General features: G+C 41.6%; 1 protein-coding gene across 2 annotated transcripts in view; it reads left to right on the forward strand.

Moving 5' to 3' along the window:
* Nucleotides 1-573: 573 nt before the first annotated feature.
* Nucleotides 574-27,189, forward strand: part of znf516 (zinc finger protein 516) — a 126,841-nt gene continuing 100,225 nt past the window's right edge. Inside the window, exon 1 of one of the 2 annotated variants that reach the window (XM_043688637.1) lies at nt 574-984. The gene's annotated coding sequence lies outside the window, so the exon portion shown is untranslated. The remainder of the gene's footprint in view (nt 985-27,189) is intronic. The other variant, XM_043688636.1, reaches the window with a different exon arrangement.

Raw genomic sequence — 27,189 nt, forward strand, 5'->3', positions numbered from 1 at the left:
AGGAGATAAAATTGTCTAATGTAAAAGTAAAAGTTCTGCTCATTTTCTAATGGACAGCAAAGGCAGCCATAATGCATAGCTGTCATTTAAGACAAGGGTTGGTACAACCCTCTCTCCCATGGCAGATGCAAGGTCAATCTGCATTCTTTGAAGGGAGATTTAATAAGAAGCTTCACTGATTTTATAGTGCATTCTACTGACATGCTTTATATTTTGTATCTTGTTTGCTATGTTGAAGGGAGAATTTTCCTTTGAATGGGGTTGCCAATAACAATATCGCTTTCTTTCATAATTCCATCTTCACAGTGAAAATTACTTTTGAAACCTTTCATATTTCAGGGATTTTAGGTATGAGTTTGTTTCCTTATATGAAGCACGTATGTGCCTGTGAGCTGAGCATTTTATTGTCAGCTTAATCCAGTGCAGATGTTGAAGTAATGACTTTGTGGTGTTAGTACTTTTAGAAAGAGTCAGAAAGGGTTAGCAGAGGAGTATATCGTAAATGCAGATAAGTACAGAAATGTATATATAACACAGAACTACTTTTTTTAACAATTCTACTGTTTTTTGCAAATGTCTGAGGTGGCAAGATGTGATGAATCAATATTGCAAGCTCACTGTATAATGTGCAATTTTTCTTACAGTCATTCCTATTTAAATTTGTGTTTTTATTCTCAATTTGACAGATTCACTAGAAATTAAGTAAACCACTTCCTTTTTTATTTATTGCAGAAGTGGTCAAGGGTAACAGAAAATTCAAATGATGATTCATAGTTCCTTTCAGAATGGGAAGTTTTCTAAAAAAAAATAGTTATTTTAATTCAAACCTTCTTGATAAATGAAGAATGAGCAGTTTTTTTTGGTCAGCAATTGGGGAGCAAAATTGTTGCTATTGAACAGATTGTTCATGGTTCAGCATTGTAACAGGGAGAGGTTTACAGGAAATTTAATTCACTTCTACAATTCAAAGTTAACCATATTAAGGTAAGTGCATCGTAAAATGTATTGTGTACGCATCACATGTAATGTTGAGAATAGGTAATGGAATGCCCAGGATTATAATTAAGATCTTTTGTTGTCTATTAATAATTGTGGTATAGCATTTTATATTTCCATTTGGCACTAAAAATATAACAGAATCATGCTACACTATATTAAGAAATATGCTGTGAACCCTGCCGTAAAATAGGCTTCAGTTACTTAAAGGAAAATGATTTTATTTCAGGAATTAGATGATTACTGATTCATTTCCTTACTGCCTCTTGGGGGCAGTTATCCTTCCAGATTTACATGTTTTGTTTTGTCCTTATATTGAGCCTAGCAATGCATCCTGTATGATATCATTTTCCAAAATAAATATTGGCAATCTTAATCTTAAATCTATACATCGTCATAGGTATGCATGAGAAACAATGGAAACTCGGTCTGTTTCTGTGGTTGTGTTAACTGATCAGTTAATTGTGCAGGAGGTAAATGAGTAATCATTAATCTACTTTTGAAACTCTCAAATTCCCCTTTGTTTAACCCTCTTGGCTTTGCTTAATGTAATACATTCTAAGCAGCAGAATCAGAGACAGTTGTCTGCTTCAGAGCAGTATACCATGTTATTAGTCTTCATTTTAGGTTAAGTTTCATCTTTATAGATGTGGTGGAGGGATGCAAAGCTAAGCAATTCTGGGGATTTACAGTGACATGTGCAAAATGTCACGCAGAAGCAGATGACAGACTTTGTGAATTATTTGAAGGCAAATCACTTTTATCATTGGGGCTCTCTTGTAGGGTGCTGTTAGATTAGTGTTAGGGGATTATAGGATGCTTCTGAAATAGCAACTAGTTTCCCAAGGGTGTAATGCATGCATGTAGTTAATAATCACCAAGATATGGCTGGAGTTTTAGTTAGTGTGTTGATAGGCATCCTTTTCTTTTCCCTTCCCACTGTTTGAACTTTGACAAAAGATTATTATGTGGATAAATTGAACAGGAAGAGATCAGAGTACGTTGACAGGAAGGACCACTATTAATTCTAAGTCTCAGTCCTTGTATTCTAAAGTGTGTGGAAGTGATTCTATAATTGAAGAGGAAGGATATCTTTTTGGCTGCGCAATTAAAGGCATTGGATTTCTATTATAGATGGCATTAGCCTGAATTAAAAGTCATATGTTGAATCTGTTTACTGGTCCAGAACACAGTTTTATTTATTATCCTCTTTTCATTGACGTATGTTTGAGATATTTTTAGTTTAGTGCAAACTGGATAAAAAGGTAGGATAATGATTTAATAGATACTGCAAAGTTTTGTGGGATCCATTGTTCTGTGTTTGATTCTGAGAAGCTAACTAAACCAATAGGTCTTAGCAAGTTTTGAGAAGATTTGTAAATAGATCTGTAAAGGATATAGTCAGCAAGAAACTGAGTGAACATTGTTGCAAAAAATATATTTTTCATTCTCCTGTGAGCTTGTTGTAGATGGTACACTGCACATGTATTTATAAATAATTAGCTTTTAAAACTTTACTCTTCAATACTTGTATTTGCATGGTACCTTGGCCCGTGTAAAAGCTCCCAAGGCACCTCACAGATAAAATTTGACACAGACCCACATAAGGACATATGAGGACAGGTGAGCAAACGGTTTTTCAGAGGTGTAGATTGTCATAAAGGAAGAGAGGGAAGGCAGAGGTGTAGGGCACTGATGCAAATGGTAGAGAGTTGAAAATCGAAAGTGCATAGAATACCAGAATTGGAGGAGGGCAAAGACCTTGGAGAGTTAGAAATTTCATCATGGCTTAGAAAGAGGCCATTCAGCCCTCTGAGTCCATTCCAGCACTCTGCAAAGCAATCCAGTCAATTTTGTTTGCCCAGTCTATTCTTGTAACCCTGAAGCTTTATTTATTCAGACAGGACCTTACAGGTGGACAAGGTGGGTTTTGGGAGACCATGAAGGAAATTGAAACAGGACTTTGTACAGGGTAGTATCTGTATAAAATGTGCACTGCACAATGAGAGTTCAGTGATGCTGCTGAAATAGACTGCTCTGTCCTGAATGGAGTCAGGCTTCATAGGTTTTCTTGCAGCTACCTGCATTCAAACTGAGCATTCAGTTTGAAGCTTTATAAACATTGAAAAAGCATTGAGGAATTCAGACATAAGCCATTTGTTGCAAAATGCTCAACTTCTTGTTGCCTCAAAGCTGTGGCACTAATATGGCTGGTTTCGTTAAGCTTCTGGGAATACGTGAATCCCAGGGCATTGCTGATGGGAGCTCGGTGATATTAATTCCATGAAAGCTTAACGATGCAAAATGAGCAAAAGGATTGGAACTAACCACTGCCTAGCATTTGCATGTTGCAAATATTTGTGCTGTTTGTCAGCTCAAACCTGCATATAGTCTTGGTTTTGTTCCAGACACTTCTTTGTCAGAGGAATTGGGTTTGGAGTCGAATAATTTGGGATTGCTAACAAATTCCAGACATTGTGTAAAAGGGAAGGTTTTAACGAAATAGCTGAAGATGGTTGAGGCCAGCAACACTGATCCAAGGAACACCTCCTCCGATGTGTCCTCTTTCACTGACTGGCTCTGCCAGCCTTCCTCTGTATCAGGTAAGAACCCAGTCACTGGAGAGTTCTCCCTTTGACCACCTTGGGGCTGAGGTCAAAGGCAATGATCAATCCACCTCCGTGCTCAGATCTGTCTTTTACATTGAAATAAAAGTGGCGATGATTGCAGCAGTTCATCCTAGTTAATGTTGAGGTAAATAAGCTGAATTGAAACTTTCTTACAGCACTGAACTAGGCCAGTTGGCCCATCATGCCTGCACTGGCTCTTTAAAGGAACCACCATACTCAGTTACCTGTTGCCAATTTTTATCTGTAATTCCGCAAGTTCCTTTTTTCCGTGGACAGTTGCAATTTTCTTTTGAAATTATTTCTTGTATCACTGTTTCAGACAGAACTCCAGATCCTGAGAACAGGCTGAGAGCAAATACTCTCCTCATCTCCCTTCTGATTTCAGTGACCACTAATTACTGACTTTCTGGCTGAACTGAATATGTTTTCTGGTGTTTATGATGCTGAGGAACTCAGAAACATGTCAAGCAGAATAATTCACTTAATATTCTTGGCTGAAAACACTCCATCCTGCCTCATCCATTTGTGCTGAGCTTCACTACAGTTGAGAATATGAAAGTTCTTGGATCCTCTTTTTCCAGTGACACTAATTTTGATGGGTTCCTTCAGTAATCTCAGTAATAAAACTACCATAATGTCAAGGGGAGTTGCTCTTTCATCACCTCTGAACTTCAGCTCTTTTAGACCAAAGCTGTAATGCAGTCAGGAGCTAAGAAATCATAGAATCCTTACAGTGTAGCAGCAGGCCGTTTGGCCCAGCAAGTTCACAGTGACCCTCTGAAGAGTATCCTTACCCTGTCCCTGCGTTTCCAATGCCTAATCCACCTAACGTAAACATCTTTCGACTGTAGGAAGAAACCGGAGCACTCAGAGAAGACATGGGGAGAATGGGCAAACTGCACACAGAGGAAGGAATCACCGGAGGAAGGAATCAAACCTGGATCCAGAATCGAACCTGGGTCCCTAGTGCTGTGAAGCATTGCTCTAACCATGGACCTGCTAATGGACCTGATAGAACACAAACAACATCAGTGAGCAGGTTATTGCTGAGCACACACACTTGGTAGCATTATTGACAACTCCTTCCATCACTTTGCTGTTGATCAGTATATACTGATGGGCTGTAGGTAGGCAGATTGAAATTGCCTTCCAGTTTGTGTACAGGACATTATTGGGCTATTGTCCAGATGTTTGGGTAGATGCCAATGTTGGTAGCTGAACCACAACAGCTTGATTAGAGGTGTGGCTAATCTGGGGCACATCTTCAATATTTTTGCTGGAACGTTGTCAGGGCCCATATCCTTTAGAAGTGTCCAGTGCTTCCAGCCATTTCTTGATATCAATTGAAGTGAATTGAATTGGCTGAAGACTGGCTTCTGTGATACTGGGGAGCTCTGGAGGAGGCTGAGATTGAATCATCACTCGGCACTTATGGCTGAAGATTGCAAATGCTTCAGCTCGGTGTTTTGCACTGATGTGCTGGGCTCCACACTGTCATTCACAACTGGATGTGATAGGACTGAAGAACGTAGATCTAACCGATTGGTTATGGGATCACTTAGCTTTGTCCATTGTGTCGAGAGTGGAGTGCTGGAAAAGCACAGCAGGTCAGGCAACATCCGTGGAGCAGGAGAATCGACGTTTCAGGTAAGGGCCCTTCATCAGGAATGAGGTTTGTGAGCCAAGGGATTGGAGAGATAACCGAGAGAGGGTGAGGCTGGGGAGAAGGTAGCTGAGAGTGAGACAGGTAGATGGAGGTGGGGGTAATGGTGATAGGACAGAGAGGAGAGTGGAGCGGATAGATGGGAAGGAAGATGGACAGGTAGGACAGGTCATGAGAGCGGTGCCGAATGGAAGGTTGGAAGTAGGATAAGGTGGGGGGAAGGGAAATGAGGAAACTGGTGAAATCCACATTGATGCTGTGTGTTTGGAGGGTCCCAAGGTGGAAGATGAGGCGTTATTCTTCCAAGCGTTGGATGGTTAGGGTGTGGTGATGGAAGGGACCCAGGACCTTAATGTCCTTGGTGGAATGGGAGGAGGAGTTGAAGTGTTCGGCTATGGGGTTAGTTGGTGTGGGTGCCCTGGAGATGTTCTCTGAAGCGCTCTGCAAGTAGGTATCCTGTCTCCCCAGTGTAGGGAAGACCACATCGGGAGCAACAGATACAATAAATGACATTGGTGGATGTGCACGTAAAACTCTGATGAATGTGGAAAGCTCCTTTGGGGTCTTGGATGGAGGTGATGAGGGAAGTATGAGTGCAAGTTTTGCAATTCCTGTGGTGGCTGGGGAAGGTGCCTGAAGATGAGGGTGTATTGGTGGGAGGCCAACTCTGATTGATCAGTGACCCTTGTTGATTGAGACTTCCTGAAATTTCAAAGTGCTCCAACTGTCTTCCTATCACGTGGCTGACAAGGAATCTGCCTCACATTTACCAGAGGCCCTGAGCTTGAGTTGGAAGAATTTGCAGAATTACTCAATCTGTTTAGAGGAATGTCTGGGGTAATTCACAGGAGACGCAGCAGAAATTCAACCCAAGGAAGACGAAGCATATAAAGGATAAGGATGAGACAACCAGCAAGAGAAGAGTTTAGGACCCAAAGGCTCACCCTCAAAGTGAAGGGATGACCCTTTAGAACTGAGACAGGGAAGACTTTCATAAGTCATAGGGTGGAGAATCTGTGGAACTCATTGCCACAGGGGCTGTGGAGATCAAGTCAATGAGCGTATTAAGACAGTGATTGATTGATTGGTAAGGGGATTAAGGGTTATTGGGAAAAGGCAGGAAAATGGGGTTGAGATACATATTAGCCATGATTGAATGGTGGAGCAGACTTAATGGGCCAAGTTCTACTCCTGTATCTAATGGTCATAGCCATGTCATGAACAAATTTTTCTTGGCCATCAAAACCTGAGATGGGGCTCAAACCTAGAACTGCTTTCTCACAAGAAGAGACAGTATTATCCATCACATCATAAAGGCCTCCATTTAGTAAGTGCCTTGCTCTGTTCTTACATAATTGCAAGTTGGATGACCTCACATTTGCCTGCAACTGAATCCATTTGCCACTGTTTTGTTTACATTATCTATCAAATAGTCTTTCAATCTATCCCTTTAGACTTTGTTAAGAACAGAATTGAAAACCAGCAAATTGCAAATGAATTGTTTTTAATAGAAAGCTAACTTTTGGGTTTTTGGCAGGAGTCAGACAGGTAAGAAGAAACCATTTTTCTGTTGCAGGTTGTAATCTGGAACGTGTTGCAAGCAGATTCAGCTGCAACATGCATCGATACATTTTAATTTTGGCTTTTACTGAATTGAAATTCCACCAACACTTGGCCCCAGAATGTTACCTGTGTCCCTAGATTACGAGCCCAGTGATAATACCGCTAGGCCATTGTTACCTTATAGCTCTTTCAAAGAGCCAGTATAGACATGATGGCTGTATGACATCTTTGTGCTGTAAGATCCTCTAATTTATAAACTGCACTTGGCCCAAGTTTCAGACCAGTCCAGTTTGTAAAACAAATGATGAACTTTGGTGCACAAAAGGAACTTTGAATTGACTTTGTGAGCATTTTGATAGGTTGAACATTTCTACCTATTTGCAAAGTTATGGTTTGCTTCGGGTATGTAATTGCAATTTCTTCAGCCTCAGGGTAAATCACTTCATTAATACGAATAGTCTTCTCCAGTCGCTGACGGTTTTGGTCAGCTGTTGGCAAGCATTTGGGGTTTCTATGGAAATGTTTTTCAATGCTGAATTGCTTTACTGCAGTGCAGCAAACGGAAATAGGTGGTGCTTGATGTCTTTTGCCTTTTTTGTTATAATATGGGAAGCACTGGCACCATCATAATGACATCCTGTTTAAATCGCAACGTTTTGTTCCTAAAAACTTACAGAGCTGGGAATTCCGATAAAACAGAAAGCAATTGTTTCTCGTTGACCTTGAAACTTGTTTTTGTTTCTGTTGGCGCAACTGAAAGAAATGTTTTGAGCAAAGCTGACAGTACATCACTTGTAGTAATTATAGGGTCTTACGATGCAGTCTGATAACTATTTACATTTGTGCAGGATAAGTAAGTGGACCTGCCATTTCTGTACATTTTGTTTTCATTTTATGGTACAGGATGTTAAGTCATTTAAGCAGCAGACCACATCTGAGCTGGTAGAGATAAATTGGAAACAACATGCCACATGTTATATACACTGGGATGCTTTTAAGAATAGAATCAGTGACCATGATCTGAAGGCACAGAAATGGGAAACAATTTCCCCCTCATTTACAGGGCTGTGTGCATTCATACTAGTGATTAGTTTAATTACATGGAAGTAACAGCACAGAAACAGGCCATTCAGCCCAACTGATCCATACCGGTATTTAAATTTCACTCATCTCATTGTGAAACATAAAGTTAACATCAGTAAAATCAGTACTTGTCACATAAAGACAAATAAGTATCAGTTTTCGCAATTCCATTTTCAGACAGACATTTTGCAGTCATGAGAGTGATAAAGTTTGTCAGCTGACTGGAATTCCTACCCTAAACCCCATCTCCGTTCACTCTCTCTTCCTTTAGTATGTTCTTTGAAACCTTCGATCAATGCATTTGGTCATCTGTATTGTCACCCCAGGAGGTATCAGGACTCAGTAACCAGGACTTGAGACACCAGTGGGCCCCACTGTGCTCTCGTCCGGGGAAGGGAACAGTGCTTGGTCGGGGGTGGTGGATCAGAGAGCACCACAGGGTCTTGGGATTTCTGAGTCTGGCCCAGACCTGCGCAATATCTCATTACGTGGTTCAGTGTCCCATCGTGTTTGATTGTGCTGCCATGAAGCCCCTTGCCAGGTTCTGTATAAATATAATTCCCAATTGAAAGGCAGATGCTGAACCGTTATGGGAAGCACCATTCTTGTAATGTGCCTTAAAGATCTTGATTACCTCTCAGTTTAATGTATGACAACAATCTGGATTTTGTGTTCAATTTTGTGCTTGCACTAAAAAAATCCAGGAAAAAAAATGAAGACTTTATATTGTGCATTGTCAATACAATGTAGCATATTGCTTTCACAGTCTGTTACTACTTGGTTGCAAATAATGCTTAATAAATGCAGGTTTACCTGTTATTTCTCAGTAGTTTCTCAATGAAAAATGCTAGTTGTACTAACAGTAATGTTTGCTGTTTTATTAAGTTAGCATGTTGCACGGGTGAATACAATTTGCATTTACATTATATGGGATATGGCTGATTAGTTGTCATGGAGTTCGGATTTCTGTTTCCATGTGGAACTTTAGACTGTAATATGAGACAACCCAACTGGTTCACGTTGTTATCTGTGTACTAAATTACTAGTTTTACATTTAACCCATTTCACAGCACACCACGGATTACTTCTTATCTGTAGCACAAAAACAGGTCATTCGGCCTAACAAATCTATACTAGTGCATCTACTTCTGACATGCTTGTCTCTGCTTTCTTCATCAAACCCGACCAGAACATCCCTCTATTTCCCTCTTTTGTATTTACTTGACTTCATCTTAAAACCATCTATACTGTTTGGCTCAACTACTTCACATGGCAATAAGTTCCATATTCTCACTGCGCCAGTATATATTAATATATTAAAAATTCCGCTTTTGATGCTGAAACTCCTTGACCATTCAACGCCTGTTCCTAATTTAAGAATAATAATAATGGGATGAGGGAGGAAGCATATTGCTGTTCTTTTTTGGAAGAGAATACATCAAGATGTACAAAAATAAAATATTAATAGTAGTCATGGTGCAGACCACTTCAGGTTCGACATGTTGTGCTATTGAGTGGAACAGTACTTTAAGATAGGCATATGGATATGAAGCAATACTTCCCCTTTATAAATGTACCCATGCAAGGGATTTAATGAGATCAGGATCCCTACATTTTAGTTTAGCATATTTAAACACTTACTTTGTGGTGATACTAACCCTGCAGAAAAGGCAGTTGTATGCCCTGCACACTGGATTTTAAAAGCTTATTAAGAGAAATTAAAGGCAAGCTTGGGATTCACCTCGTCAGAAATCAGATTGGATACATTTTCCAGGAGCTGAGTAGTTGTCATGTTCAGATCACATACCTAACGGTTAAGCCTTGTCTTAAATTGGCCTTTGGGTGTCCACCAGCAATGCCAATCCTCCAGGATCAACCTGGAGTTTGGAGAAATTGAAGATTAATCTCCATGGATACTGCTACGAACAGAAGCCCTGAGAAAAATCAGAGAGGCATTAAAACAAAATATACTTTTTAAAGTTGTATTTGTACAGTGCTATTTGATGATTTCAAAAATATTGGAAATCGGTGGGTAAGGGAAGAAAGATTGTTTGAATGACAATCAGGCATCATCCAAACAACTAACGAGGCTGTTCATTTTCTAATTGATGGTGAAAAGAAGTTGATGTGAGGTAATGGTAATGCCACTGAACTAGTAATCAGGGAATTAATAAAGCAGCTTGTGGAATTTAAAATCAATCAATAAATCTGGAGTCTGAGACCGGTCTCCGTAATGGTGACCATGGCAACTATTTATGTTTTTCTAAAATCACATCCATTAGTAATGCCATTTAGGGAAGGAAACCTGGCATTCTCACCTGGTATGGTCTTCATATGACTCCACAATAACGTGCTTGACTCTCAACTGCCTTCTCCAATGGCATAGCATGCTGTTGAGTTTAGTGGTTCAGTTAAGGAAGGGCAAGTAACGTTGATCTTGCCAGTGTTACCCACATCCCATGAAAGAGTTTGGGGGGAAAAAAGGAATTTTTCAGTGAAGATTGGCATATTGAATGACCAGTTGCAAGATTTTGGGGACGGTCAGTTGGATGCAAGAGGCTATGTGATTACACCTCCTGGGCTATGTCCAACCATAGCTGGCAGTCTTAGTTCTGGCAATGTAATTCTGGCAACTCAGATTCTGAGTGGATGTCCTAAGGCAGCTGACATCAGCTAAACCCTGGGAAGGTGAGCTTAATGCATCTGAAAGTCAACTGATGGCATTGGCCTGCAATTTTGAAGTGGAGCGAGGAGTGGTATTCTGGGACATTCTGATTCTATACCAAGGGAAGTGGTAAGTTGTCTTTAATGGTCATATATTGAACAGAGTAGTCCCAACTCTCTAAACTTAATCTGTCAGTTAAGAGCTATAAAATTACTGCTCCGATGTCTCTATATCAGTCACACAGTGAATGAGGTCTTATAGTTCATTGAGTACTTAATCATCTGTGCCTGTTTTTATCTTAATAAACTTTAGCTCTACCCTTAAATAGAAATTAGATCTGTGTTTTTTTTAAAAGTCGGTTGATCTTTTATCTTGATCTATTAAATTTTTCTGAGGAGGCAACTGACATTGCAGTAATACCTTTGTAAGACAAGCAATAATTTTTGTTGCTGGAAAAACTGCAGTTCTTTTGCTGCTCTAGTACTCTCCTGACTGAACCCACTTTGATAAATATGACTTCATCTAAAATTCAGCAATCCATATCCTAGCTCCATCAGATCATCCATCACCCCTAGGCCCATTCACCCAGTCTGACAGTGCCTCTGTTCGGAGCTCATAGGACACCAATCTGGCTCGTTCTGTATCTTTATTGAACTAGGTTCTGTATCTTTATTGAACTAGGTGTAAGATAGATACTTGTTGTGAGTGGTAGAGATGACTACTGGAAGCAAAGATGCAAACTAGTACAGTATTGCTTTTCTATCTAAGACAGCCTCAATTCCAGCCTTCTGAATCCTGATCATCTCCACTTCTGCAAAACCCCCAACCCTACAGTTGTCTCCAATTTTAGCCTCTTGTCCGTAGCCAATTTTCAGTGATCCCCCACTGGCAGCCATGCTTGCCAATACCTAGACAATTAATTCTGTGGTTATATGGCTGATGTGTGGTTCTGAATAAAACCAACAGTTCGGATTCAATTCATGTTCCAGATCCCATAGATTCAGGACCTCCTTCTGAGATTTAAAACCACCAGCAAACTGCCACTGGTAAAAGTGGCCTAAAGAAATAGCTCAAGTCAAAGTGACACCAGACAAAGAGTCAAGGACTGCCTTTAGAGCACTAACGGAATGGAATGGAATGGGGTTACTTGGTTTGTCATTTATTTCAGCATGTAATTCTATATCACATTCAGTAGCCAATCGAACCAAGGATTGGGAGTTTGATTGCTCCATTGAAGACTCAATCCTGTACCTTGGGGTTTCTTTCCTCTTCATTATGACTATAAGTTGCATGCAGTCTTGCCAATTGGATGAAATACATTTTTAAACCTTTCCAGATGCCTCAAGGGTTACTGATCTATTTCTATTGGGTAATTTTTATGAAGAACACAATAAGAAAATTATAATATGCTTTGATAATGTTAGCATGTTCACCTGTAAGAAATCGAAAATAACTTTTTTAAGGAAGTTACTAGCAAGGTAGAAAAGGGTAAATGAGATGCAGTATCTTTGGGTTATTGATAGACATTTGATAAGCTGCTCCATCTCATTGAATGTATTCAAAGCTTTGAGAGGGAGATTCTCGAATAATAGGGGATTCAGAGATTACGGGGAAACAGGTAAGAAAGAGGCATTGAGGTCAAGGTCAGATAAGTGATAAACTTACTCAAGGACAGAGCAATCTCAAGGAGCTGTATGGCCTACACCTGCTCCTATTTCTTCTGACTTTCATCTGTCCATCTTTCTGTAATGTCATATACAGGGTTATATTGAGCCCAGTATGAGGCTGCATTTCCACACCAGTCCTGATCTGCACTCAGAACTGTGAATCATTACGGCAATGAAACAGAGATGAGTCCCTTCCAGATATGATATATTGGACAGGAGGAGTCCCTACCAACATGTGTCACTGGAAATGCCTATTGGTTTCAGGTTACAAATAGTCATTAGACTATCTGGAGATGACAGATTTTTCAGATTATGATGTAGATCTGAGGTAACTTAGAATAATTTATTTCTTATCCTGAAAAGACTCTTTTTCAGATAAAGAAATTGCTAAAAACAGCAATTCAAGTTAACAGGCCAGATTTATTTCAAAAGAGATAGAATTGAAAATCAGTGAAGCTAAATTTGTGTTAAATGCTGTTTAGACCACAAAAGGGTAAAATGTTTGTGGATGTGAGTACCATGTGCCATTTGAGGCTCCCCGTGTGCTGCTGGTGAAATTTTGCCTTTAGTGGGAAGTTATCCGCACCACGTGTGAGGCTGCTTGAAAGCTTGGCCACCTTTTAGTGAAGTGAGGTGCCAACCCAATCCCAGCAAAGCCCTGGTCTCAACACAGCTCCAGTTTGCTCCAGTGTTACAATTTGGAGACCTATTTGTGCCAGTAGCCTTTGAGCTCTCTCCTCCTAAATGTGCTTGGAGGCCTCTCAATGAGCCAGTTAATGTCCTGACAGCCTTAAAATTGTTTTAGTTTGACCCAGCCAAGAAGGGGTGCTGTTGTTCCAAGGTTTTTAGGGATCTATGTAAAATTTCACCGTGAGAGTACCGTGTATCATTTTGGCCTTCATCATCAACAGGTTATGGAGCTGCTAGAGAACATGACACAATGATTTACGGGGATGACATCGTTACTCAAGCATTGTAACTAAGATGGAAGATTGAACTGTGTCTTTTTTTTCAGAAAGGCCAAGGTTGGGAGTTGACTTAATAAAAAAACTCTTCAAGATTATGGAAGTGGTTCAATAGGGTAGATTAGATTAGATTAGATTAGATTACTTACAGTGTGGAAACAGGCCCTTCGGCCCAACAAGTCCACACCGACTCGCCGAAGCGCAACCCACCCATACCCCTGCATGTACCCCTTTACCTAACACTACGGGCAATTTAGCATGGCCAATTCACCTGACCTGCACATCTTTGGACTGTGGGAGGAAACCGGAGCACCCGGAGGAAACCCACGCAGACACGGGGAGAACGTGCAAACTCCACACAGTCAGTCGCCTGAGGTGGGAAATGAACCCAGATCTCTGGCGCTGTGAGGCAGCAGTGCTAACCACTGTGCCACCGTGCCGCCCCCAAACTCAGGTAGACTCAGGAAAAGTGTTTCCTCTTGTGGACAAGGAGTTGTAAATACAAGATCATTACTAATATGTCCAATAAGGCATTTAGGAAAATAAAAGTGGTGAGAATGTGGAATTTACCATGGCTAGCAGTTGTTGAGATGAATAGCGTGGATGCATTTAACGTAAATTGAGGTGAGTACATGAAGGAGAAAGGAATAGAAGGTACTGTTGAAGAGATGAGATGAAATTGAGTGGATGGAGGCTCATCTTGAGCATGAACACTTGCTGGACTACGTGGTTTTCTTTGTAGGCTCTGAATTCAATGTAATTCAATGTAGAACATTATAATTTATTTTTCATTTATTGGCTGCAATTATAAATACTAATTGCCTCAGTTTACCACTGGTAAGAGAGACTTTGTAATATTTCCTGTCAGAAAGCTGGCTGTGGACATTAATCCTGACTGTTGAACTCTGGAGAAAATTAATCACTGAAGTGAATTGACAAATCCAGGTCATTTCTTGATTTTGAAAGATGGGTTTATGAGTCTGTGATTATATAGCACTTGCTTTTATGTGTACAATCAATCTGGGAGTTTTTGAAATTGAAAACAAAGTATCAATTTTAATTCAGGTTTTTGCATTGCCCAGTTATTTAGCTCATATTCAAAATCATGTTCATATGATTTCCTCTTTAGTTCTACACATTTTGAACTTGTCATGTTCTTGTCAACCATAGTTTTGTGGGCACGTGCTTTCATTGAATCAGAACGTGTGGATTCAAGTCCCACTCCCAGGACTTGAGCTCATATTTCCAGCTCATATTTCTCTGTGACAGTAGAGAAGGGAGGGCTACATTATTGAAGGCACTGTCTCTTGGGATTTCAAGGGTTTTGACCTCGCAACAGTGATGGGATTGGAATTTTGTTTCAAGTCAGGTGAGTATGAGGTTTGTAGGTGATGGTGTTCATGTGTATCTACTGCCCTTGCCCCTCTAAGTGGAATAGGTCAGGGATTTGGAAGATGTTATTGAAGGAGGCTTGGTGAATTGTTACAGTGGATCTTCCACATGATGTGCACTGCTTTCACTGTATGTCAGTGTTGGAGGGTTCAAGTCAGAGTGAATAATTCAAGTATTAGATGAGTTGCTAGTCAGATGCACTGCTCTGTCTGGTCATATCTGCCATCTCAGATACAAAAGATCCTTGGCATTATTTTGAAAAAGAACAAGAGAATTCTTTCCATTCGAGTCATAGGGTCACACAGCACGGAAACAGATCCTTCGGCCCTACTCTTCCATGGTGACCAGGTTTCCTAAACTGAACTAGTCCCATTTGCCTGTTTGTAGCCCATATCCCTCCAAACATTTCCTATCCATGTGTCTGTCCAACTGTCTTTTAAATGTTGTAATTGTACTTGCCTCTACCTCCACCTCTGGCAGCTCCATGCACTCATCACCCTCTGCATGAAAAAGTTGCCCTCAGGTCCATTTTAAATCTTGCCCCTTTCACCTTAAATCTGTCCCTCAATTTTGGAGTATCCTACCCTGGAGAAAAAACCTTGGTTAATTACCTTATCTCTGCCCCTCTATAAAGTCACCCCTCAGCCTCCTGTGCTCCAGGTAAAAAAAAGTCCTGTCAACCTTAATCACTGGAAAAGATTAACTGGTTCAAAGTCACATTCCTGTTTTTGTGGGATCTTGTGATGTGTAAATTGGCAGCTCTGTTCCTTATATTACCACAGTGACAGTATTACATTCCCTGTAAAGCAACTTAGGACATCCTGAGGTCATGAAAGGCATTATGGAAGTTTCAGTATTGCATGGGCAAGAATAAAATAAATAGGCCTTTGGTCTGCTGCTTGGTTGTTTAAAACATCCCACATCCCAGCTGTTGCCCAGATAATGTGGTTACCATGCAGAAGGCTGTTTAAAGTCAGATGATCATTGATGGGCCATATATTCAAGGCTGACAGTCTTCTTCCAATGTAACATGAAATCAAATAGAAATAGAAATCTATATGAGACCAAATACTCAGCCGAAGAATTTATATACTCCCCTTCTTTAAGTAACATCTAATCAGAGGGTGAGCTCATTTCTACCAAATACCTAATAGTCCTATGCAATTTTTGCAAGCAAACTTCAGCACAAATTTGCTCTTTTCATAGAATTCCTACAGTGTGGAAACAAGCCCTTCAGCCCAAGAGTCCATACCAACCTTCCAAAGAGTATCCCACCCAAACCTATTCTCCTACTTATTACTCCACATTTACGCCTGACTAATGCACCTAACCTACAAATCCCTGATCATTATGGGCAATTTAACATGGCCAATTCACCTGACTTGTGCATCTTTAGACTGTGGGAGGAAACTGGACCACCCTGAGGAAACCCATGCAGACACAGGGAGAATGTGCATGTTCATGATGAGAAGCATGACGGGTGATCAATTGGTGATTTCAGTTTTATTTTTAGTTTCTTCACCAATTTTAACATTTGTCTCAGCTGACATTGAGCAACAATGGAAAATTCTAAGCTACTGACTTAGGCTAACATCCAACTTAAGGAATGATTCTTCCCCAACCTGAAATTAAATGGATCCTTAGCAGATTACGTTGAACTTCACATATTTATTTATACTGTGATCATGATTATATTGCTATTCCTATGGAATGACAGAGAAGTTTGCAGTTCAGAAATAGCCCAGTCGGTCTGTGCTTCACATGAATCTCTTCACAGGCCTGATTTAGCTGACCTTATCCACATATCTTTATTACATGATCCATCATGTACTTATTTAACTTCTTAAAAGCACCCATGCTATTTGCCTCAAAATTTCACCTTGTGGTGGAAAGTGCCATTTCCCTATCATTCTATGTAACTGTCCTTCATATGATTTTTGTTGTATTGTCTAGTATGAAATGTAGGGAGTCTGCTTTTAACATTGCCCCTTTTAGCATTATTTTACTTTAATGTTGCCAAGTTATTAGAACCAGAAATCTCATGAATGTATTAACGTTGTTTATTTCCAAACATTACCTGACCTGATTGGCACCATTTTGGTGCGACCTTTCCCTCCCTCTCTCAGGTTCAGCCATTCAAATTTTGGCTTGTCCCCATGATACATTGCTGTCTGAAGAGTTCTTTAGGACCCAAACTACCCACTGGAGCTGAGTTTAAAAGAATGAGACCTTTTTTGAAATGTATAAGATTCTAAGAGAACTTCACAGAGTAAATGTAGAAAATGTGCAAAACTCCCAAACAAAGGAATGGGCGCATTGTATATATACCCATATTTACTCAGGAGACCCCCTCCAGAGCCCAGGGCTTGAGAAATCTAACCAGCCTGGTTAAACAAATACCCTAGCTAAGATAACTGACAAATCTATATCCAAATAACTCAAGTAGGACTGCCGTGTCTTATAAAAATGGTCTGTTGTGTGGTGCTCCATAATTAAATTCTGCCATCCCAGCAATCCCGACGGGTTCTCAGACACCCAATTCATCAGAATATTCCTCTGTGCACAGTATGCAAAAATATTAAATAGTGTCTTCCCATGTCCATCTAAAGATGCTAAATTTGGTTGACCCAAGAGGAGAGATATTGGGTCTACTTTGACTTCAGACTTCAATACACTCCCTATATCTCCTGCCACAGCGCTCCAATAAACACGGAGCCTGTGGCATGTCCAGAAACAATGGGTCAGAGTACCTACACTTATTTTACATTTGGGGCACACTAAAGATGCCCCTTTTTAAAACTTCGCCAGACGGTCTGGTGCCAGATGAGCCCTGTGCAGAACTTTTAACTGCGTAGCGCATGTCCTATTACAGATTGAGATCATTTGAGTATTCTCCCATATGTTCTCCCATGTTTCAGAAGAGATCTCCACTCCTAGCTCTTGCTCCCAGACCTCACATAACCAGTTAATATCCTACCAGGCCCTGCTATCCAGCAGGTGATAGAGGGCACTAACCGAAAGGGTGCTTGTGGAACGTAGCAACAACCTCTCTATATCGGGCTTCTGGATGAAATCCCTAACCTGAAAAAAACAGAAAAGATCTCTGCTGGATAACCCGTATTTGCAGCTCAGTTGCTCAAAAGACATCATAACCTCCCCCTCAAACAAGTCTCCCAAACTAGAAACTCCTCTCGTTGCCCATAGTTTGAACCCTGAGTCCATCATCCCTGGTCGGAATCCTGGCATGCCAACTATAGGTGTAAGTGGTGAAGTGTTGGATAAGCAACCCTCACTCTGACGCATCGCCCTCCATACTTTGACTGTACTAATGACAATGGGGTTCCGACAGTGGTCCATAACTGTCCTCATCTTATCCATGAACAACAGGTTAATAAGAGGGCACTTTGCCTGGGAGGCCGCAATATCCAGCCATATTGAGTTTGGATCGTTACTTATCCAATCGCAGACAAAGGACAGAAGGGAACTCAATTGATACCCCCTGATGTCTGGGAAATCAACTCCTCCCCCTCCTTGAGGCAACTGCAATTTAGTAAGTTTGAGCCCACGATGCCAGACAAAGGAACCAAACCATTCCATAAGCTTCCTCAGCATTGACCTGGGAAACATTATAGGGAGCATACGCATAGGATAAAGCAAACGAGGAAGAACATTCATCTTATTGAGAGATATTCGGTCCAGCCATGAAATTGGAAGAGCCTCCCGTCTCTGGAGATCCACCCTAATATTGTCGAGCAAGTTAGTGCGAAATAACAGATCAAACTTGGGGGTAATAAAAATGCCTAGGTACCAGAACCCTGCCTGTGACCACTTAAAAGGGAACTTAGGGCTACCTTCAACTTCTGGCACATCCTTAAGGTTCCCCAAAAGCATAGTCTCCAATTTTGCAAAGTTAAACTTATAGTCCCAAATGAATTGATACATTGTATCAAATGGGGTACGGAGGTCATTGGCTTCGATAAAAAACAGAAGGGCATCATCCGCATACAGTGTAATCTTGTGTGCTCACGATCCCACTTCTGGAGCAGTTATGTGGATGTTCTGACGAATGGCCTCTGCCAGCGGCTCTATCACAAACATAAACAACAACGGTGAGAGGGGGCAGCCTTGCCGACTAACCCTACCAATTCTAAAATTTCCAGACTACACCCCGTTGGTGATAACCGCGGCCAGAGGGTGGCGATATAAAACCTCGACCCATCTAGCAAAGACTCCACCCAACCCAAACTGTTCTAAGACATAACAAGGAAATAGCCATTCCACCCAGTCAAATGCTTTCTCTGCATCTAAGGAAATCACCAACCCCTGAATCGATCATTGCTGACAAACTTGGACCATATTCTGCAACCTTCTAATATTATTAGAGGACCTATGGCCCCTTATAAAGCCTGTCTGGACCTCTTTAATAATATGGGGCAATACCCTTTCCAATCTCAGTGCCAGGATCTTGGACAGAATCTTGAAATCTGAATTTAATAGAGAGATGGGCCTGTATGGGGCACAATCCTCAGGAACCTTCCCCTTCTTAAGAATTAAGGAAATATTAGCTTCTCTGAAAGATGGTGGTAGGCATTCATGCATATAGGAGTGATTGTACATCTCCAGCATCGGCCCTGACAGAATTCCTATAAACTCCTTATGAAACTCACCAGGGAGACCATAAGGGCCAGGCGCTATCCCACTCTGAAGTTGCCCAGTTGCCTCCTGTATTTCCTGAACTGTCAAGGGGGCATTAAGGAGAGAGGCCTGTTCCAAGGTTACTCCTGAGAGATCCAGGTTCTTAAAAAAGGTCTCCATTTTAGCTCTCCTGTCCTCGCAACCTTCAGAGTAAAAGCTCCGAAAAGCCTCATTAATCTTTTTAGCATCATATGTAAGGAGCCCGGCACTGTCTGTGATTGCAGTAATGGATTGGGGAGCACACTTTTTCCTAGTCAGGTACGTAAATACTTCCCTGGCCTATCCCCATATTCGAACAGCCTTTGTCTAGCAAAAGCAAGTTCTTTCTTTGCATTTTGTGTCAGTATTGAATTCAAGGCAGCCCGGAGGGCTGTGATCCGCTGTAGCTTAGTCACTGAAGGCTGTGCAAAATGTGCTGCCTCTGCGGCTTTCAACCGTGTCTCAAGTAGACACTGCTGTTCCTCCTTCTCTCATTTCTGGCTAGCCGAATAGGAAATAGTTAATCCCCTAGCAAAGGCCTTAGCAGTCTCCCATAGCATAGATGGACTACTGGCCGTGCCTGAGTTGATAGGAAGTCCTAAAGCTGCTTCAAAAAGTATTCCACAAATTTGGAATCCTTAAGGAGAAAAGGGTCCAAACGCCAGTGCCGCAAACCTAGCCCTGCACTCTCGGCCTTAACCTACAAATATACCACCGTGTGATCAGAGATAGTTATATTCCCAATTTTACAATGCATAATCGAATCCAGAAGGGCCAAGGAAGCCAGAAAGAAGTAAATCCTCATGTGACATTTATGTGGGTTGGGAAAAAAGGTGAAGTACCTGCCGGTAGGGTGAAGACATCTCCAAATATCCACCAGCCCCAACTCCTCGCATAAGTCAACCACCTTCTTGCTGTGAAGAAATAGTTGGGGGCCCACAAGACATCCTGTCCACTGTCAGATCCAAAAGACAATTAAAATCCCCCCCTATAATAATGTGCCGTGTGCCAAAAGCATTCAAATTAGAGAAAGCACTAATCAAACATTTGAGGGATGCGCATGAGGACAATAGACGTTTAAAATGCCATATTCCTCCCCATGTATCAGGGCTTTAAGTATCGCAAACCGTCCCTGCTCATCTTTCACCTGCTCTAATAATGTGAATGGAAGATTTTTCTGGATAAGTACCACCTCTCCCCTACTTTTAGTAGTAAAGGATGAAAAGAATACCCAGTCATAATCCCCCTGTTGTAATTTCAGGTGTTCCCCATCATCAAGATGGGTTTCCTGCAACAAAGCGATATCAACCCTTTCCCTCTTAAGACTAGAAAACACTTTTTTCCTTTTAACAGGCGAATGACTTCCCTTAATGTTCCAGGTGCACCATTTAATAAGCCACTTAGCCATATCCCCTTTCAGAGACCCTTAAATCCCTCGGAGGGAGAACCCTGCTTACAAAGCTCCAAGCATAAGTAAATAAAGACTCATAGAATCGAAGAACTATATATACAAAAACTACTGTATCATAACAATAAACAACTATTACTACCAAAAAGCTACAAAGAAAACCAACTATAAAACCTTGAATGGAAGACTCTTCCCCCTGCCATTAGGGGGCACTTACACTACCTATCCCCTCCTTCACAGCTGCTTCAAACCTGGACTGTGCCCCAGCCTTAGGCCAGAAAAAAAACAAGGAGATGATCCTTAAATTAACAGAAAAAAGACAAAGTCAGGATGAGCACTCCACCCATCCCTGGCTTCATGTCACCCCTACTTGTGCCTAAAAGAGAAACAGAACAACCAAACAAATTACAGCTGCAGAGAAATCCTGGAAAAACATGATTTTTGACCCCTTGTACAGCAGTGCCTGCAGATCTTTTCCCAGTAATCTGGAGGCTTATGTGACTTTTTGCTTGTCCTTATATGAGTGGAAGTGCACTAGGACCGAGCCGGGGGGAGGGGGGAATCTGCACCATAACCCAGTACGCCCTTTCAATCTGAAGCCTGGTCTCGCAAGGCCCGCGCCTCTCACTCCAGCACCTGGATCTGACTGGAAGAGGACTCCATCTCAGCTTCCGAGGCCTTAGTTCGACCCTCCACCTCCTTTAGCTTCTCCCCGACCCCCTGGATCTCCTGTTCATGCTTCTTGAGCATGGATGCGATAGGTTGGACCTGGGCACAAATCTCCTCACGGATCTCCTCAATCGCAGCCCCACCTTTCAGGATAAGTCTCTCCATTGTCGTGGCCAATTCCTGTGAGTCTGTCAGGTCCCCAGGGGATTTGGGAGAGGCTGCTGCAGTCTCTGGTGTGCTTGGTGCTGCAAGGGAGTGTCCTCCCTGCTGCTGTTTGATCGCTCTTTTTCCCTTTGGCATCCTTCCCACTCCCAAATAATAACAAATATGTGTTCTGTAAGGTTTTAAACTAATAACTTCACCACAAAAGTTGGCCAGGGAAGGCAAAAAACGCCGGTATGCCTTGGCTGTTAGGCAGAGTTGTCCACAGCAGTTCTACAGAATCGCCGCCATTTTGACGAGTCGAGAGACATAGATTTTTAACCAATAAGGGAATCAGGGGTTATGGGGAAATAGCAGGAAAGTGGAATTGAGGAATGACTGATTAGGGTTAGTCAACATGGCTTTGTGCATGGGAAATCATGTCTCACAAATTTGATTGAGTTTTTTTGAAGAAGTAATGAAGAGGATTGATGAGGGCAGAGTGGTGGACATGATCTAAATGGACTTCGATAAGCTGTTCGACAAGGTTAGATCTCATGGAATACAGGGAGAACTAGCTGTTTGGATACAGAACTGGCTTGAATGTAAAAGACAGAGGGTGGTGGTGGGGAGTTGCTTTTCAGACTGGAGGCCTGTGGCCAGTGGTGTGCCACAAGGATCAGTGCTGGGTTCACTGCTTTTCGTCATTTATATAAATTATTTGGATGTGAACATAGGACATATTGTTAGTAAGTTTGTAGATGCCACCAAAATTGGAGGTGTAGTGGACAGAGAAGAAGGTTACCTCAGAGTACAACGGGATCTTGATAAGATGGGCCAATGGGCTGAGGAGTAGCAGATCAATTTAGATAAATGTGAGGTGCTTCATTTTGGAAAGGCAAATCAGAGCAGGACTTATACACTTCATGGTGAGGTCCTGGATAATATTTTTGAACAAAGAGACCTTGGAGAGCAGATTAATAGTTCCTTGAAAGTGGAGTCACAGGTAGATAGGATAGTGAAGAAGGCATTTGCTATGTTTTCCTTTATTTTTCAGAGCATTGAGTATTGGAGTTGGGAGGTCATGTTGGAGCTGTACAGGACATTGGTTAGGCCACTTTTGGGATATTATGTAGAATTCTGGTCTCCCTCCAATAGGAAGAATGTTGTGAAATTTGAAAGGGTTCAGAAAATATTTACAAGGATTGTTGCCAGGTTTGGAAGATTTAAGCTATAAGCTAGAGGCTGAATAGGCTGCGGCTGTTTTCCCTGGAGTGTCAGAGGCTGTGGCGTGACCTTAGTGAGGTTTTTAAAATCATGAGGGGCATGGATAGGATAAATAGACAAAGTCTTTTTCCTGAGTTGGGAGAGTCCAGAACTAGAGGGCATAGGTTTAGGATGAGAGGGGAAAAATTTAAAAGGGGACTAAGGGACAACTTTTTCACACAGAAGGTGGTGCAAGAATGGAATGAGCTGCTAAAGTAGTGGAGGTGAGTACAATTACAACATTTAAAACACATCTGGATAGGTATATGAATAGGAAGGGTTTAGAGGGATATGAGCCAAGTGCTGGCAAATGGGTCCAGGTTAAGTTAGGATATCTGGTCGGCATGGACGAGTGGGACCAAAGGATCTGTTTCCATGATATACATCTCTATGTTGTGGTTCTGTTCGCCGAGCTGGGAATTTGTGTTGCAGACGTTTCGTCCCCTGTCTAGGGGCATCCTCAGTGCTTGGGAGCCTCCTGTGAAGCGCTGTTTTGTTGTTTCCTCCGGCATTTATAGTAGTTTGTCTCTGCCGCTTCCGGTTGTTAGTTCCAGCTGTCCGTTGCAGTGGTTGGTATATTGGGTCCAGGTCGATGTGTTTGTTGATAGAATCTGTGGATGAGTGCCATGCCTCTAGGAATTCCCTGGCTGTTCGCTGTTTGGCTCGTCCTATAATAGTAGTGTTGTCCCAGTTGAACTCATGTTGCTTGTCATCTGTGTGCATGGCTACTAAGGATAGCTGGTCGTGTCATTTCGTGACTAGTTGGTGTTCATGGATACGGATTGTTAGCTGTCTTCCTGTTTGTCCTATGTAGTGTTTTGTGCAGTCCTTACATGGGATTTTGTACACTACGTTGGTTTTGCTCCAGACATCCCACTCAGACACCACACAAACTGGCTAAAGAACTACAGCAGAAACTGAAACACCTGATCAGCGGATCCAGACACTCTATACAGTCAACACAGGAATTCTTGGACATCATCAGAAATATACACATAGACAAGGAAGAAACTATGGTCTCATTCGATGTAATGGCACTGTTCACCTCTATCGACAAAACCCTAGCCAGAGAAACAATAGTCAACCTGCTGGACATACAGAACAGTCAACAGGACAGGGAACCTATCAACAAAGACTGCATACTCAAACTACTGGACCTGTGCCTCATAACACACTTCACATTCAACAACCAAATATATGAACAAATCAACAGCACACCCATGGGCTCACCCATCTCTGGACTCATAGCAGAAGCGGTAATGCAAAGATTAGAACAAACAGTCTTACTGCAAATACAACCCAAACTCTGGGTCAGATATATGGATGACACCTTTGTAATCATTAAAAACGCAGAAATAGAAAACACACCACAACGCCACATCAACGCCACACTCACAGGAATCAGATTCACTAGAGAGGAAGAAAAGGATAATCAACTCCCATTCCTAGATGTGGTACAGAGAACACCTCACGGAGAATTCACCACAAAGGTATACAGGAAGGCCACACACACAGACCAAGTCCTGAACTACGAAAGCAACCATCCCAACACACACAAAAGAAGTTGCATCAAGACACTGTTCAAAAGGGCCACAACACACTGCAGTACACCAGAACTGCAAAAAGAGGAAGAAGAACACATATACAATGTATTCGCCAAAAACGGATACCCCCGAAATTTCATCAATAGATGCCTAAGGGAAAGACAATGGAATGAGGACATGCCACAACCCAAAGGGACAGCCACGTTACCATACATCAAGAACATTTCTGAACTGACAGCCAGACTACTGCGACCATTAGGATTCATAACAGCACACAAACCAACAGCCACTCTCAGACAACAACTCACCAGGACAAAGGACCCAATACCCAGCATGAGCAAAATCAATGTAGTGTACAAAATCCCATGCAAGGACTGCACAAAACACTACATAGGACAAACAGGAAGACAGCTAACAATCCGTATCCATGAACACCAACTAGCCACGAAATGACACGACCAGCTATCCTGAGTAGCCACACATGCAGATGACAAGCAACATGTGTTCGACTGGGACAACACTACTATTATAGGACAAGCCAAACAGAGAACAGCCAGGGAATTCCTAGAGGCATGGCACTCATCCACAGATTCAATCAACAAACACATCGACCTGGACCCAGTACCGGCCACTGCAGCGGATAGCTGGAACTGACAACCGGAAGTGGCAGAGACAAACCACTATAAGTGCCGGAGGAAACAACACAGAAGAGCTTCACAGGAGGCTCCCAAGCACTAAGGGTGTCCCCTATACAGGGGACGAAACGTCTGCGACACAAATTCCCAGCTCGGCGAACACAATCACAACAACAAGCACCTGAGCTACAAATCTTCTCACAAACTTTGAGTACATCTCTACGACTCTATGATCAGCTGGAATCTCATTGTATGCTGGAGCAGATTTGATGGCCTGAATCTACTCTTACAGCTTACGTTCCTGTGCATCTGTTACCTGACAACAAGCCCATAAGAGGCTCCACAGGATGTCAGCCATTGTTAAGCTCAATAATGTCCCCTGACCCACAGGGCACCAGCCTATTTGGAGCTCAGCAGCAACATTACTGCTTCCCATGATGCAACAGCCAGAATGGCTGCCTTCCTGAGGTATTGTCGTCCAAGTAGTGGTATATTTAATGTGTTATTGGGAAGAGAATCCCAGGATTCTGTTCCAGAGACAGTGAAGGAATGGTAATATTGTTCCAAGTCAGATGATATATGTCTTCGAGGGGATGTTTCCTTTCTTTTGCATTAGTTATTTTGTCATTTGAAATACTTGGTTAGTATCACAAAAATGCTCTTATGGGAAGTCAGATGAGCACACGACAGGGAAATAGAAGAATATTATTGATAGAATTTGATAAAGAGAGGACAGATGAGATTGTGAGGAGTAAAAGCACCAACATAGAGTTGTTGGGCAGAATGGCCTGTTTTGTACTAAAAACTGGAAGTAATGTGATATACAGTGAAATGGGTTAAATATAAAACTAGTCATTTAGTAGACAGACAATAATGCTTATGGTAGTGAAACAGTTGGATTGTCTCATATTACAGTCTAAAGTTCCACATGGAAACAGAAATCCGAACTCCATGACAACTAATCAGTCATATCCCATATAATGCAAATGCAAATTGTATTCACCCGTGCAACATGCTATCTTAATAAAACAGCAAATATTACTGTTAGTACAACTAACATTTTTTGTTGAGAAATAACAGGTAAACCTGCATTTATTATGCATTATTTACGATGAAGTAGTAACAGATGGTGAATGCAAAGATTGTTATGCTGTATTGTTTTGACAATGCACAGTACGAAATCCTCTTCATTTTTTCCAGATATAACTTATTGAAAGCAGAGCATTTTGTAAATGCAATGGTTTCATATATTGAAGATAAAAATCCAAATATATTGTTATCATATATTAAGCTGAGAGGTAATCAAGATCTTTTAGACACATTACAAGAATTAGAAGAATGTTGTTTCCAATAAAGATCCAGGACTATGTCTAGCATCTGACTTTTATTTGGCGGACAATGACTTGTATTTGTTTAGCACCTTTGAGGTATCAAAATATCCAAAGTGATTTCAGAAATGTGAAATCTGGCACAATTTGACACATCCACATGAAGTTCTATTAGATTAAGAACAAAAGTCCCTTTGCAGGTTTGAGACAGTCTGAAAGGGGACAGTATTGTATTATTGCATTCACAAACGAAAGCTATCACTGGTGTGTCAGTTGATGACGCATTCTAGTACATTTGGTCTTTCTTAACAGGTTGTGTCTGACAATGGTCCACTGTACAGACGTAGACCCTTCCAAGACATGTGAAGGAAATGGGATGTTCTCCTCATTACACTGATTCTGATGGCTTCACTGATCATAATATATGTGTTGTAAACACTTGATAGTCAAGTGTAAAGCGACTTACTCTGAATTTTGCATAGCTGTGTTACATAGACTCAAAAAGTCATAGAGATGTACAGCATGGAAACAGACCCTTCTGTCCAACCTGTCCACGTCGACCAGATATCCCAACCCAATCTGGTCCCACCTGCCAGCAACCGGCCCATATCCCTCCAAACCCTTCCTATTCATATATCCATCCAAATGCCTCTTAAATATTGCAATTGTACCAGCCTCCACCACTTCCTCTGGCAGCTCATTCCATACACGTACCACCCTCTGTGTGAAAAAGTTACCCCTTAGGTCTCTTTTACATCTTTCCCCTCTCATCCTAAACCTATGCCCTCTAGTTCTGGACTCCCCGATCCCAGGGAAAAGACTTTGTCTATTTATCCTATCCATGCTCCTCATAATTTTGTAAACCTCTATAAGGTCACCCCTCAGCCTCCGACACTCCAG

The sequence above is a fragment of the Chiloscyllium plagiosum genome, chromosome 4 (genome assembly GCF_004010195.1).
Source record: "Chiloscyllium plagiosum isolate BGI_BamShark_2017 chromosome 4, ASM401019v2, whole genome shotgun sequence".
Classification (NCBI taxonomy): domain Eukaryota; kingdom Metazoa; phylum Chordata; class Chondrichthyes; order Orectolobiformes; family Hemiscylliidae; genus Chiloscyllium; species Chiloscyllium plagiosum.